Source organism: Capra hircus, chromosome 18 (assembly GCF_001704415.2).
Source record: "Capra hircus breed San Clemente chromosome 18, ASM170441v1, whole genome shotgun sequence".
Lineage (NCBI taxonomy): Eukaryota > Metazoa > Chordata > Mammalia > Artiodactyla > Bovidae > Capra > Capra hircus.
The window spans coordinates 41,444,398-41,460,529 of record NC_030825.1 but is presented as its reverse complement, the minus strand read 5'-3'; positions in this window follow the sequence as shown (position 1 = coordinate 41,460,529).

Sequence of the window (16,132 nt, the reverse complement as noted above, 5' to 3'; positions counted from 1 at the left end):
GCCACAGCCTCACAAAAGTACTTAAACACTTATAAAATGTATTGCCAGCACTTCAGCTTGAGAGATTACACAGAAATATCAGGATTTTCAGCTCCTCTTAAATCAGGATTTGAAAGACCTGGTCCCCTTCTCTCTACTCAGGGCTGCCCCCTTTAAATGGGGCACGTGTTCTCCCACTCACCTCTGTCCCCACCAGTCTCCATGGCTTCCCTCTCACCTCACTTTACCCGCTTATGTACCTGCAATTGAATAGCATTTGAGTTTATGACTTCCAGTGGTGAAGTCAAGCACCAGACAGAGGAGGGAGAGACAAGGCCCCGAGATCCCAGAAACTGAGTTAGAACCAGGAAGGCCATTTGGGACATCGAGACACTGGGAAATGCCATACCAAGTGTACACATGCTTGTCACCCCAGGGGGCAGGGATGGGGGCACCTGAGGTTAGTTTTCAAGGCCATGTTGGTGACTTCCTCAGTGCTAGACCTACCACCTCCCTTACTAGGGGGGCTTCTCCAGGAAGGTGGGACTGCCTGGGGTGGGGTGGCTGTAGGAATGGAACTGAAAAGCCCTGTGAACAGGTCTCTGGCATCTGACTGTGTGCTTGGCACAGAGCAGGTGACCAGGAAAGGGAGGCCTTTATATGATTCTGGAAAACCAGAGGGAATATGTACAGCTGTTGGTTCTGGAGTCAGGAGAGCCCAACTAGCCTTTCTCACTGCTGGTGCAGGACCCACGGGGGCCCGTCTCCTCTTCTGTCCTTCCTTCCGGTGCTGACCTTCTACAGAACTGGGGGGAGCACCAGGAAACCCCGGGAGGCAGCATGGACTCCAATCCTCTGGCTGTCTGCTGCTTCTCACCAGGGACGGGCTGTGGGTGGAGAAGACCGGGTGGAGGGCCGACTCCTCCAAGTAAGAGGAAAAACTCGTGACTCAGGGAAAGGCAGAGGCTGAGTCAGCCAAGCCACAAGCTGTGGAAAAAATGAAGCCTGCCTGAAGGTTTTTCTGCACCTCGGGTAAGAAGCCCTTTCTCAGGGAAGGCTGGCTTCCAGACTTCAGGAACTAGGCTTTCAGAAGAGCACCAGGCTCAGATTAGGGGTTCTAGTAATCACTTCTGTGGAAAATGCCAGGAATTTTTTAATTGGAGCAATTCTTAAGTTCTATGTAAGTGTCAAGCAGTGTGTGCTAAACACTTCACATCCTATCTCTCCCCAGGCTGGACCTGTCATTCCCAGCTTTGGGCTAGAGAAAAGTGAGACAGAGGCCAAAGCTTGGAATGGTGAATTACTGAGATGAAGGGTGCAAATGTCTCAGCAAGAGGGAGAGACAACAGAAGGGGCAAATAGTAACAATTGATGACCTTTAGGTCAGAGGTCAGTGAAGGGTCAAATGGTAAACATTCTGAGTTTTGGGAGCCAGGATCCCTGTGGCAACTACCCTCCTCTGCCTTTGTCCAGGGGACAGGACATTGTGCACAAGCCCTCGGTAGACTTCACTTGTCTGATTGTCATGTCATTTTCACACGTCTTGAAAGTTTCTTCTGAGTTTTTTCCAATCACCTAAAGATACAAAACAAGCGACAGGCTGGAGTTTGCCGCGCCCTGACCTCCAGCTGTTCGTCATACTTTACCTGCAGCTCTTCCATTGGTTTGAAAATATTCAAAACAGAAAGTGGGGGAAAACAAAGAAAAAAAGGGAAACAGGGGCCATCCTACTTATAACCGGCAGATTTGGAATTAGTCAAATTTTCATGATTCTCCATGCTGCCTTCTTTGTCAGTGACACAGCTGAGACTGAGTCTCAAGGCTGTGGAAATGTGGATATTGGGGGAAAATTTCTATTTGAATGGTTATGAAGATTGGTTTTAAGGAAGGACACCTGAGATATTAGGAAACTATGATTTCAAAGGAAAATATTTCAAAATGTTTGGATTTTGGATTGCTGAATTATTGGATTTGAAACCACAACGACATCTATATTCTGCTAAACCAGGGAACTGGGACTGCAGGGGTTTCCCCTCCCCTCCCCCCGCTGCAGTGTCAATATTTATTCTGTTCCATGTTTAAGTTTGCCCCGTGTTTGTCATTCCCAACCTGCACATCCTTTTCACGTTTGTGGGCATTTTTGTTCCTGTTTCTCATCATGGGTGTCTCCATGAGGCTCTGACTGGGCCAAACGGGAAAACAAGAAAGACGAAAAGAAACAATGCTCTTTGAAAAATGCTTCAGGTGACGGAAATATACGCGTTCACCTAAATATATTCTTCACAGTGATTTAGACACACCTAGCTCCTCAAATGGAGGAATGCTAAGAGGACTCTGCCAGTACTGGTTTAACAAGGTTCTAATGCATCATCCATTCATTCAACAAACAGTTATTGGATACTCTTTTTGTCACCCCAAGCAGCAGATGCCATGATGAATGAGGCGCTGTTTCTGCCCTTGAGGCACTCACAGTGAAGCAAGGGCAGACCTGTGAATACAGGCTTATCCTTGAGGAGTGAGAACTGCTCCGCCCCGAGCAGAGGGCAGAGGTCATCTCTGGTGAGAATGGTCTTGGTTGGATAACACATCTTGGAGCATTATTTTGGCATTAAAAAATTCAGCTTTTGGGGACTGGCTGGCAAAGAATTCTTCATCAGAAGCATTTGCGGCAAGAAGAATTTTGGGGATCAGGAGCAAGAAAGCTAGAGAGAGAAAAAGGCCTAGCTCAAGGTGCAAGAGAGGGCCAGGGGAAGCCCTCTGAGAACTGCAACCAGAGAAAGTTTCAAACAGCAAGGATGGGTTAAACTTTTTACTGTATATTGGAGTACAGCCAATTAACAATGTTGTGATAGTTTCAAGTGAACAGGGAAGGGACTCAGCCACACATATACATGTATCCATTCTCCCCCAAAGTCCCCTCCCATCCAGGCTGCCACATAACATTGAGCAGAGTTCCCTGGGCTGTACAGTAGGGCCTTGTTGATTATCCATTTTAAATAAAGTAGTGTGTACATGACCACCTCAAGTTCCCTAACCTTCCCTTCCCTGCATTCTTCACCTCCTCCCCTCCCCAGCAACCAGAACGTGTTCTTTAAGTCTGTGAGTCTCTTTCTGTTTTGCAAGTAAGTTCGTTTGTATAATTTCTTTTTAGATTCCACATGGTGTTCCATTTTAATTACTTACTAAGCTGCCCAAGAGGTTCCACATTTTTGGCCATTACCCCTCTGCTGCTGCTGCTGCTAAGTCATTTCAGTCGTGTCCGACTCGGTACGACTCCATAGACGGCAACCCACCAGTCTCCCCTGTCCCTGGGATTCTCCAGGCAAGAACACTGGTGCTTCATAAAACCCACACTTTTGCTGGTGGGAAGGTTAGTTGTTCTAGCCAGCCTCCATGGACAGCAATGCAGCAGCAGCTACCACTTGAAAGAGGTCAGGACCCTTCTGTCCAGCTAGTCTGGTCTAGACATGTATGTCTAATAAATTCTAGATATTTATTCTAGTGCAGAAGTACTTGTGCTCATTTATCCATTGCAGCTTTGATTTCAGCGGAGAAGCAGTGAGGATAACCCAGATGATAATCAATAGGAGAATGGTTTAACAAATTATGCATGCCATAGAATGGCTTATCACACTTAAAGGGAAAGAGGCAGGTCACTATGTCCTGATGTGGAAGGATTTCCAAGATACGTTGAGTGAAAAAAGTAAGGTGCAAGAATAAGTGTGATTTCCTATGTGAGCATGAATGAAAAATATTGCTGGCAGAATCCACAGAAAACTGGTCCCAGGGGTTGACTGTGGAAGAGAGAATTAGTGACTCAAACCCATGAGAGGGAGACTCACATTTTATACCCTTGTGATGTTCACAGTCCACATTGGATAGTGTGAACCTATGAGCCTGTGTGACCAAGAGGAAATGACAGTAAGTGACTTTTCCAAAATTTGTCATAAAAGACATAGTGTCTTCTGCCATGCTGTCTTGGATCACTGGCTCTGGGGAAAGGCAGCTGCTTAGTCATGACGATGGTGAGCAGCCCTGTGCAAGGAATCCTGTGGTGAGAAACAGAGCCCTCCTGCCGACAGCTAGCACCAGCTTGCAAGTATGTGAGCAAGCCAGCCTGGAAGGAGAGCGTACAGCCCCAAAGAAGCCCTGAGGTGGCTGCAGCCCAGGCTCTTATCTTAACTGCAACCTCCTGAGAGACCTTGAGGCAGGAGCTTTCAGCTGAGCCACTTCCTAATTCCTGACCCACAGAAGTCATGTGGTATAATAAACGTTTATTGTTTCAAGCCAATGAATTTTGAGTTAATTTATTATGTAGTACTAGATAACTAACAGGTCTTTTGAAATCTGCACCTTTTTCATTTGTGCATGTCCAAATAATGGTGGTGGTGATGATGACAATAATCATAATCATATTAATAACCTAATATACACCATGGACTTTGTGGGCAATAACTCAAGGATATTTCTGTTGGGTAGATTTGGGGTGGAGAAATGGGAACCACTGCCTGGGTGATGATCCCTTGACTACGAAGCGACTCCACCTGGATGCTTGGAGAACCTGACTTCCAGGTGTGTGTGTAAGGGATGGGGCAATGGAGAGCCCTTTGGGGCAGAGGTTTCATACTAGCTGCCTGCAGGCTCACAGACCCTTTTTCCTTGGCTAGCACATTGGATTTTGTCTTTTTAAATTTAAAAAAAAATTATTTATTTTTGGCTGCGCTAGGTCTTCATTGCTGTGTGCAGGCTTTCTCTAGTTGTGGTGAGTAGGGCCTACTCTCTGCCATTAGAGAAATGGCAGAAAGTGAAGAGGAACTAATGAACCTTTTGATGAGAGTGAAAGAAGAGAGTGAAAAAGCTGGCTTGAAACTCAACATTAAAAAAACTAAGATCAATACTTCATGTATAAACTGGAAGTGCAATTAAAAACCAGCTTCATTGTTAAAAAAAAAACAAACTAAGATTATGGTATCTGGTCCCATCACTTTATGGCAAATAAGAAGGGAAAAAGTGGAAGCAATGACAGATTTTATTTTCTTGGGCTCCAAAGTCACTGCAGACATTGACTGCAACCATGAAATTAAAAGATGCTTGCTCTTTGGAAGGAAAGCTATGACAAAACCTAGACAGCATATTCAAAAGCAGAGACATCACTTTGCCAACAAAGGGACAAAGGTCCATTTGGTCAAAGCTATGATTTTTTCAGTAGTCATGTATGGATATTAGAGTTTGACCATAAAGAAGTCTGAGTGCTGAAGAACTGATGCTTTCGAATTGTGATGCAGAAGACTTTTGAGAGTCCCTTGGGCTGCAAGGAGATCTAACTTGTCAATCCTAAAGGAAACTAACCCTGAAAATTCCTTGAAAGGACTGTCGATGAAGCTGAAGCTCCAATAACTTGGCCACCTGATACAAAGAGCCGACTCACTGAAAAAGACTCTGATGCTGAGAAAGATTGAAGGCAAAAAGAGAAGGGGGCGGCAGAGGATGAGATGGTTAGATAGCATCACTGACTCAATGCACCTGAATTTGAGCAAACTCCGGGTGATACTGGAGGATAGAGGAGCCTGGTGTGCTATAGTGCATGGGGCTGCGAAGAGTCCGACACAACTTTGCGACTGAACAGCAACAGCAAGGGGTTATTCTCTAGGTTGCGGTGCTCTGGATTCTCATTGCAGCGACTCGTTGCAGAGCACAGACTCAGTAGTTGTGGCTTGCAGGATCAGGGAAGTCTGCATGCCATGGAGCAAGTAATCCCTTGTGCCAAAACTTCTGAAGTCCGTGTGCCCTCGAGCCCATGCTCCACAACAAGAGAAGCCACCACAAGAAGCCCTCACACCGCGATGAAGAGTAGCCCCCACTCACTGCCGCTGGAGACAACATGCATGCGGCAGTGAAGACCCAGCACAGCCAAAAATAAAGCAATAAATAATTGACGGATTAAAGGAAAGAATCGTCAGCTTTAAAAAAAAGTGCGCAATGTGAGAGTTGGGAGTGACGTTTTTATTTGGCGCAAAATGAGGGCTGCAGCCCGGGAGACAGCACCTCAGATAGCTCTGAGAAACTCCTCCAAAGAGGCAAGGGGGAAAATTCAGTATATACGTGATTTTGGTGAAGGAAGAATGCATGTTTTTTTCCAAAGCTTTCTACTAGTCTTGTGAAGCTTTTGCTAGTCTAGAGGAATAATCGTCACCGTAAAGGAATTTAGTGCTTTTCTAGATATGGGAGATACAAGAATTGGGCTCATAAAATCTGCTCCTGAAAATATCTAACTATCTGAACACTTGTCTTGCCTTTTTTTTTTTTTTTCTTCCCGAGCCTCATTTCTGCTCTCCACTTTGAAGGTGTTAAAGGTCAGCAGTTGCAGCAGCGCATGATTTAATCCTTGGAGAGGTAGATGGCAAGTGCCCATGGCAAGCGCCAACTTGTGGTTGACAGAACAAGAACATTATTCATAATAGCTCCATAATGAATATAACTCATGTCCACCAACAGTAAATGGGTAATAGACAGTGGAGTATTCATATAATTGGATACTCCTCAACAGTAAGAAGACTCTGTGTGTGTGTGTGTGTGTGTGTGTGTGTGTGTGTGTGTGAGTTGCTCAGTCATGTCTGAATCTTTGAGACCCCATGGACTGTAGCCTGCCAGACTCCTCTATCCATGGAATTCTCCAGGTAAGAATACTGGAGTGGGTTGCCATGTCCTCCTCCAAGGAATAAAATTACTGCTATACAAAAGAAAATATGTATCTCATAGGGATGAATGTCCCAGACACTATCTGGATTTTGGTGATGATTCCACATGTGTACACACACCTAAGGGGCTTCCCTGGTGGCTCTAATGGTAAAGAATCTGCCCGCAAGGCAGGAGACCCGGGTTCAATCCCTGGGTCAGGAAGATCCCCTGCAGAAGGGAATGGCAACCCACTCCAATACTCTTGCCTGGAGAATTCCATGGAGAGAGGAACCTGGAGGGCTGTAGTCCATGAGATCGCAAAGAGTCAGACACGACTGAGTGACTAACGCACGCAAACGCACATGCATATATAAACATTTATAAAACAATCCACTGAAGTTTGAACATAAATCTTAAGATTGATCCTGTGTTATACATATGTTATACCTCAATAAAGTGAAATAGATGTAGCTTTAAAAAATCTGCTCTGAGTGCTATTTGAGGGCATGCATCCCCTAGTCCAGCTCCTCCCCAGTGTTTGGACTCTGAAGACTGAGTGTGGTCCTCGCAGGATGTGCTGTCTAGAGTGTTACCTGGTGCCCCTCCCGGAGCAGCACTGGAGTCTGTGCGGGGCAGCCAGCTAGGGACAGAAGAGAGCAGGCAGTCTAACTGGGGCTTTCTCCCCTACCTGTGCCCAGACCATGAAGGCTGAATGAAAATGCATGTGACATGTGATATTGTGATTTACAAAAAATATGTATTTGGTCAGTCCCCTGTTTCTGGTACAGAGCTCCTAAAACTTGGTGTTTCCTAAGTGTCCAGAGCTATAAAAATGTCTCTTGTTATGTTAATGAGGTGGACTTTGGGATGCACCTAGGTTTGGGGGCAGGTTGCTTAGAGAACCAACTGCTTCCACTTAGGCCCCTGGCAACCACTGTACTCTATCTATGAGATTTTTTTTTTTTTTTGGATTCCACATAAAAGTGAGATCATACAGTATTTGTCTTTCTTTGACTTATTTCACTTGGTTTAATGCCCTCTAGGTCCATCCATATTGTCACAAATAGCAAGATTTTTTCCTTTTCTATGGGAGTATAATATATTCAACTTACATTTATACTACGTCTTTGGGCTTACCAGGTGGTGCTAGTGGTAAAGAACCTGCCTTCCAATGCAGGAGACATAAGAGACATGGGTTCGATCCCTGGGTGGGGAAGATCCCCTGGAGGAGGGCATGGCAACCCACTCCAGTATTCTTGCCTAGAGAATCCCATGGACAGAGGAGCCTGGCTAGCTGTATTTCATAGGGTCACATAGAGTGGGACATGACTGAGGTGACTTAGCACATACTACATGTTTATTATTCATCTACCCATAGACACTTAAGTTGCTTCCACATCTTATCTATTATAAATACTATTTCAGTGAACATAAGGTGCATATATCTTTTCAAGTTAGTGTTTTCATTTCTTTTCAATAAACATCCAGAAGTAGAATTGCTAACCCATATGGTAATTCTATTTTTAATATTTTGAGGAATCTTCATACTGTTTTCCAAAGTGGCTGCACCAATTTACATTCTCACCAACAGTGCCAAACTGCTTCCTTTTCTTCACATCCTCACCAACACTTGTTATTTCTTATATTTTTGATCATAGCCATTTTAACGGTTATGAGGTGATAAATCATTGTGCCTTTGATATGGACTTCCCTGATGGTTAGTGATAGTGAACATCTTTTCATGTATCCACGGCCATCTGTATGTCTTCTTTGGAAACATGTCTATTCAGATCCTCTGCCTATTTTAAAATCAGACTGTCTGTTTGCTATTGAGTTGCATGAGTTCTTTATATTTTTTGGATATTAACTCCTCGGCAGAAACATGGTCTGCAAATATTTTCTCCCATAAGACCTTTTCATGTTGCTGACAGTTTCCTTGGCTGTGCAGAAGCTTTTTAGTTAGATGCAGTCCCATTTGTTTATTATTGTCTTTGTCACGTTTGCTTTCGATCTTAAGTTAAAAATGTCATCACCAAGGCCTATGTCAAGGCGCTTACTACCCATGTTTCCCTCTAGGAGTTTTATGGTTTCAGGCCTTACATTCAAGTCTTTAATCTATTTTGAGTAAATTTTTGTGTATGGTGTGAGAAATTTTGTGTATCATATGTCTAGTTTTCCCAACACCATTTATTGCAGAGACTGTCCTTTCCCCGTTGTATATTTTTGGCTCCTTTGTCCTAAATTGATTATATATTCATTAGTTTATTTTTGCACTCTCAATCCTGATTCACTAATCTTTGTGTCTGTTTTTATGCAAATGCTACAGTGGGTTTTGTTTGTTTTTTCTTTTTTCTCTTTTTTCATCCATGACTTGTGGGAAATTGATTCCCTGACCAGGGATTGAACCCAGGCCTTGGCAGAGAAAACACAGAATCCTAATCAGTGGACCTCCAGGGAATTCCCTGCAGTGGTTTTAGTCTTTGTTCGAGTATTTTTCATGTGTGTATTTACAATCCATATATATCCGTTGGTAAAGCTTCTATTAGCATATTTTGACCACATTTTAATTGGGCTATTTCCTTTTTTGTTGAGTTTTGAGAATTCTTTATATATTTTGGATCTATATCCCTTTGTCAAGTATGTGATTTGTACGTATTTACCCCCTGTCTGTGGCTTTTCTTTTTATTTTAAAAGTGTCTTTTACAGAGAAAAAGTTTAATTTTGAAGACGTGTAATTTATCATTTTTTCCTATGTGGATCATGATTTCAGTGTCTATCCTTTGCTTAACCCAAACTCACAGATTTTCTGTTTTCTTCTCAAAGTTTCATAATTTGACACTTTACATTAAGGTCAGCAGTCTATTATGAGTTAATATTTGTATAAGACATAGGTCAAGGTTCATTTCTTTGCTAGCTATTCCAGCATCATTTGTTGAAAACATTGTCTTTCTTCCTTATTTTCTTTAAGGAGTCTAAGCAGGGAGTTTTCACGGGGCATTTATGAAGATGCTGCTGTAGTTTTTCTTAAGAAACAGCAACAGAATGCTCAACATCATTATACGTTAGGGAAACAATTGGATACCACTGCATACCTATCTGAATGTCTCTGAAAATCAAACCAGAACCAAAAAAAAAAAAAGGGAAATGGTAATACTGGGTGATGGTGAGAGTGAAGATCAATTGGACAGTCATACGCTGCTACAAAGAATGCAAAATAGTGCAAAAGCTTGAGAAATAGTTTGACAGTGTCTTAAGAACGTAAACATACTCTCACCTGTGACCCAGCAACCTAATTCATAAATATTTACTCAAGAGAAGCAAAGAGACTTTGAGTCCGGGATTTTTTTTTTTTTTTTTACTGTGATGCATTTGAGATTCATCCTTGTTGCTGGGTCTACAATAGTTTATTCCCTATTTTGACTGAGTTCCTTTTCATTTAATTGTATTGATATACCATCCACCACATAAAGGATTTTTAGGCCATTTCCAGTTTTTTATTTCTATTAATAAACCGGTTACAAGTATTTGTTAACAGACTTTTCTGTAAACAAAAGACTTCTCCTAAGAATTCTTCAGCTGTTTCCTGACTAGGAGCCCAGGAGTTAGAACTTCCGTTCCCTTTTCCAAAGTCACAGAAGGGAATTTTCCAGGTAAGAAGTCAGAATTTCCCTCTCTTGAATCTTAGCAAGCAGAACACTGAATAAATAAAGATAAATCAGCAAAATCAAAATCAAAGACATACAGCAATAACAAAATGCACAAACCTCCCATATCAAATGAAATAAAGCACCACTAGACGAAACAAAAAGCAACCTAAGAATAGAAATGGTCTTGCAAAGCCCAGGGCAAAATATCCTGCCAAAAATGTTTCTATAGGAGCAACCAGGGACTTCCCTGGTGATTCTATGATTAGGACTCCACCTGCCAACGCAGGGGACATGGGCTTGACCCCTGGCTTGGGAACTAAGATCTCCTATGCCATGGGGCAGTTAAGCCCGTGTGCCACAACTACTGAGCCTGCCCAGGCGCTCTGGAGCCCCTGCTGGGTAACAAGAGAGGCCACTGCGATGAGAAGCCAGGGCAACTGCAGCTAGAGAGTAGCCCCTGCTCGCCATAACTGGGGAAAACCTGAGCACAACCACGAGAACCAGTGTAGCTAAACATCAATCAAGCCGTCTAAAAAAAAAAAAAGGGAGCAACCAGAGTTAAGAGAAACAAAATTTCAGAAATGAACCTAGTTCTTAACTCTTCCCTAACTCCTGGTCTCCAAACCTCAGAGCTATAAGGGAGAAGAGAGAGTGAGAGGACAAAATCCTAGCAGGACTACTGAGTAATACCTTCCAGTAGAGAAAACAAGACTGAGGCTGTCAGCAGGCATGACTCTGGGAAGAGACAGAAGTTATGACTGTCTTCCACACCCCTGCCATCCCCTGGATCTCAGTGTAGGAAGCCACCTGCTCTCCCTCGTTTTGACTTTTCCTGAGGGGCAGTGCAGCTAGGGATGGAGCACAGAACAATCATGTATCCATTGCTCTAATTTTCTCCAGCTACAGATTCCATAGGGATTCAGAAAATAGATGACTGCTGGCTGAAGAAAAATGTAGAAATATCTCCCCACCTAGAGCTGCACTGTACTTTGATTTCTTTTAATTGCAATGAAAAAAAAAATCTAGATCCCAGGACAAAACTGCTCCTATTTCCTATTTGAGTCAGTACTAAGCTTTGCACAAGGCCCATGAGCTGTTCCAGCCTGGGAGGGGGAATGAAGGGAGGGTTTGGTTAGTGTCTCTCCATGAGGGAAAGACACTGCCCACCTGTGCTAGCAGGCCTTTCGTCTCAACTGCTTTGCCATCCAGAGTGAGTATTGTTTATTTGGTAACTAGGAAGCAGACCTCAAAGCTTTGCCTGTAGGAGCTATGGGCAACAGGTTGACTTAGCCACCTAATGGAGAGACACTGACCCAACTCTCCCTTCATTCCCCCTCCCTGGAACAGCTCACAGGGCAGTGTTGAGAGCCTGGCATGAATAGAAGAAATTACCCAGAGAGTTTGACACGGCTGGTGTCAGGATTAGCCTTTGCATTGCCTAGTGAAAGTAGAGTTAGTCCCTCAGTTGTGTTGGACTCTTTGCAACCCCAAGAACTGTAGTCTACCAGGCTCCTCTGTCCGTGGAATTCTCTAGACAAGAATACTGGAGTGGGTAGCGATTCCCTTGTCCAGGGCATCTTCCCAACCCACGGATCAAACCCGGGTCTCCTGCCTTGCAGGCTGATTCTTTACCACCTGAGTCACCAGGGAGGCCCTTGTGTTGCGTAAAGATCCTTGAAAGTGTGTGTGTGTGTGTGTGTTTGTTTCTGAAATGAAAATACTGCAAAACAACAATAACAACAACAAAAGAGTAATCCAAAATCCAAATGTTCTACCAAATTGAATTGCAAAGTTTAAAAATGTAAACAGCCCTGTACCCAAAGGTTTATCTAGATGTACCTCTTTCACATGTCCTATTCACCCCGACTCAGCCACTTTGAGCTCATTTAGGTATTTTCTCTCAGCCGTCTAGGCCTGGAGAAGGAAATGGCAACTCACTCAGTATTCTTGCCTGGAGAATCCCAAGGACAGAGGAGCCTGACTGGCTCCGGTGATGGGGTCACAAAGAGACAGACACCACTGAGTACACACACTGACTGATGGTCAATCTCAGACTGGACTTAGGGCTCCCAAGTACCTGTTTCAAAATTAGGAAAGGAGTGTGTCAAGGCTGTATATTGTCACCCTGCTTATTTAACTTCTGTGCAGAGTACATTGTGTGAAATGCTGGGCTGGATGAATCTCAAACTGGAATCAAGATTGCCAGGAGAAATATCAATAACCTCAGATGTGCAGATGACCCCACTCTAATGTCAGAAAGTGAAGAGGAACTAAGGAGCGTCTTGATAAAGGTGAAAGAGGACAGTGGACAAAGCTGGCTTAAAACTCAGCATTCAAAAAACTAAGATCATGGCATCCTGTCCCATCACTTGATGCCAAATAGATGAGGAAACAATGGAAACAGTGACAGACTTTATTTTGAGGGGCTCCAAAATCACTGCAGATGGTGATTGCAGACATGAAATTAAAAGACGCTTATTCCTTGAAAGAAAAGCTATGACCAACCTAGACAGCATATTAAAAAGCAGAGACATTACTTTGCCAACAAAGGTCCATCTAGTCAAAGCTATGGTTTTTCCAGTAGTCATGTATGGATGTGAGAGTTGGGCTATAAAGAAAGCTGAGCGCTGAAGAATTGATGCTTTTGAACTGTGGTGTTGGAGAAGACTCCTGAGAGTCCCTTGGACTGCAAGGAGATCCAACCAGTCCATTCTAAAGGAAACCAGTCCTGAACATTCATTGGAAGGACTGATGCTGAAGCTGAAACTCCAATCCTTTGGTCACCTGATGGAAAGAGACAATTCATTAGAAAACACCCTGATCCTGGGAAAGATTGAGGGACAGAGGAGAAGGGAGCTACAGAGGATGAGATGGTTGGATGGCATCACCAATTCAATGGACATGAGTTTGAGCAAAACTCTGGGAGATTGTTATGGACAGAGAAGCCTGGCGGGTTGCAGTCCATGGGGTCGCAAATAGTCGGACACAACTGAGTGACTGAACAACAAGCACTTTGAGGCAGGGGACTGAGCATGAAGTTAAGGACTGAATTTTCTGCTTCTTCAAGGTGGAGGTCATTCAAGTTCAGAGTGGGTGAACCGACACACAGGAAGTGTCTACAGCAGGGCAGGCATATAATAGGCTGTGTGTAAGGATGAGCTATTTTTATGACTGCTTTCTGCATTGTGATCTGAGAGTGATTTGGGAATATCTATTTCCTCTTTAAGAAAGTAGGCTCCTTCTGCTTTTCATTCTCTGGTATTATGACTGCCCTGAACCTTCTGTTCCCTTCCTCCCTGCCAACATGAGCATCAGAGTCACATGGGAGTCTGGCTACAGTCAGTATCAAGATAGGATTTCACCTGTCCAAAGCCTGTTTGAATTTCTGGAGTCCAAACCTTCTTATTCAATTTACCGTTTCCTGAATTCATCATGTAAAGCAAAAAACAGAATTTCCCAGTCGGCAGTATGGCATCATTTTCCACTTTCCTTTGGTTTTGAGCATCCCCTAGTTCTGAACCCAGATGGGATTTAATGGTCATTGCATACAGTTGGGAGGTTGGTCACTGCACAAAGATGCCCAGCAGAGATGAGAAGGCTGAAATCCAATCTTTACTTGCCACGCTGTGTCTTATAGGCTACATGAGTCCAGAGAGGGCGCTTTTCTTAGGTTGTCAGTCTAGAAGGGGAGTTTGGAGGTCATTTTTTTAAATCTACTGCCCACAACACAATCTCCTTTGAATTTTATAGGACTTCTCATTGAGCAAAACAACCCTTCAGGCTTATATGAGCAAGTCAGGCCCCTGGGTCTCTTGAATGGCCTAAAGATGTTCCTCTCAAGATTTATGTTTAAAACCAATGGTGTTCAAGTGTGGATGGTTTTCCTCCCCAGAGGACACTGGGTAAGGTCTGTGAGCATTTCTGTTTGCCACAACTGGAGGGTAGCAGTTCCAGCTTCTAGACAGAGGCCAGGGATGCTGCTAAACACCCTACTATGCACAGGGCAGCCCCATAACAAATTATCCAGCCCCAATGTCTGCAGTGCCTCTGGAGAGAAACCTTATCCAAAGTGAATGGAACAAAGCTACCAAATAAAGTGGGTTAGATTTTCCTGTTGTAGTTCTGAGAGCCCAGCTTATCGCCAGCTTCATTGACTGTAGCCACGGCCACAGTGACTGCTGCTTTGCTTTTTTCTCTCTTGCTCCTGCCCAGCTTTGAGGAAGGTCTCGCCGCAGTGTGGGAGCCTTGGCCTGTGTCCATTCTCAGATCAGAGTGCAGTGGTTGACCGGGGCCCTTCTGGACTCTGCTGCTTTTCACAGAGGGGCGGCAGGAGGTGGTGAGGACCCTTGGGGAGGGGGACACGTGGACAGGAGCTTCAAGGCCCAGCCGCCTCTCCTGGGCTTCTCCCCGGGTATCACCTTGGATATCCAGGTCTGACCACAGAAAGCTGGGGTTCCCACACATACCGGCAGCCATCTGAGGCTGCTTCTTCCTCAGCACTCAGAGGCTTGGACGACCAAAGATCTGACACTGGATATGGGGCGGTTCTTCTTCACGAGAGCTGATACCCAAGGCTTGGTTCTTCCCCAGTGTACTGGCTGTCAGCGGCCCGGCTAGACGTGCTCAGTCGCCCTCTCACATCTCTGAATCTCCGCTGCTTCCTCTCCTGAAACACCCTTCACTCTGAGGTTCGCCTGGGAGATCCAGCCTTCAGGCCTCCGGTGAACCGTCCCTCCCACTGCTGAGGCTTCCCCGACCCCTGCTCCAATTCCTCTCTCCACCGCGTCCTCACTAATCCCTCTCACTGCTCTGCTGCCCAGCAGCGTGATCTGCGATTCTGCTTCCTTGGAGACTAAGACCCAGAGGACAAGTGACTTGGGTTCACTCCCCATGTGCACACCCATAACGTGCAACGCTGTTCCTGTTGTGGTTGACTTGAGTCTCCCTTAGGAGCATGGCAGCCCACTCCAGTATTCTTGCTTGAAAAATCCCATGGACAGAGGAGCCTGGTGGGCTCCTCCAAACCAACACGACTCAACCTTCGTTCATCCTAAGCATGTTTGGGTAGTTGCAAGCATCACCCACGTTTTGTTAAACGGAAGCTAAACATTTTCATCCTTTTATTTCCTTGTCTGAGAGTCGTAAAAGAGTCAGACCCAGCTGAAGTGACTTAGCATGCACACAAGCACGTAGGAGCACAGGCTAGAGTTAGGGAATGTACCAGAAATGTTCTGGTGCCAACATGTTGAGCTCTGCTTGAAGTTTCAGCCACACTCATTTCATTCATAACTTGTTTTCTGTAAGAGGGATCCCTCTTGACGGTTGGCATCACAATCGCTTGCATATGTCTACTATTTATGAGCGCTCTTTCCCTTAGAAATTTTCTGATGGAGCATGAAAGTTAACTTAGAACACATCTGTACCTCTCTTCATTACACATGTCCTCATTATCTGAGGAGAACCACTATCAGAGAAAAGCCCCCTAAAGTGAGTCAGCTCAAATGGGGACACAATAAGAGAGAAAATTTAAAAAGAAAAAAGTGCCTTTGTGTTAAAAAAAAAAAAAAGAAATAAAATTATGAAAATGTTTAGCTTCCATTTAACAAAATGTGGGTTATGCTTGCAACTACCCAAACATACTTAGGAAGAACCAAGGTTTGAGTCATGTTGGTTTGGAGGAGGCATATATCTTCAGACAAAATGTGATCACTTGATATGACATGCCCCTCTTCTGACTCTTTCTTGTGGGTTACAAGGGACAGTTTTGAAAAAAAAAAAATATATATATGTATTTAATTATTTTATCAATTTTATTAACGCATTGACAT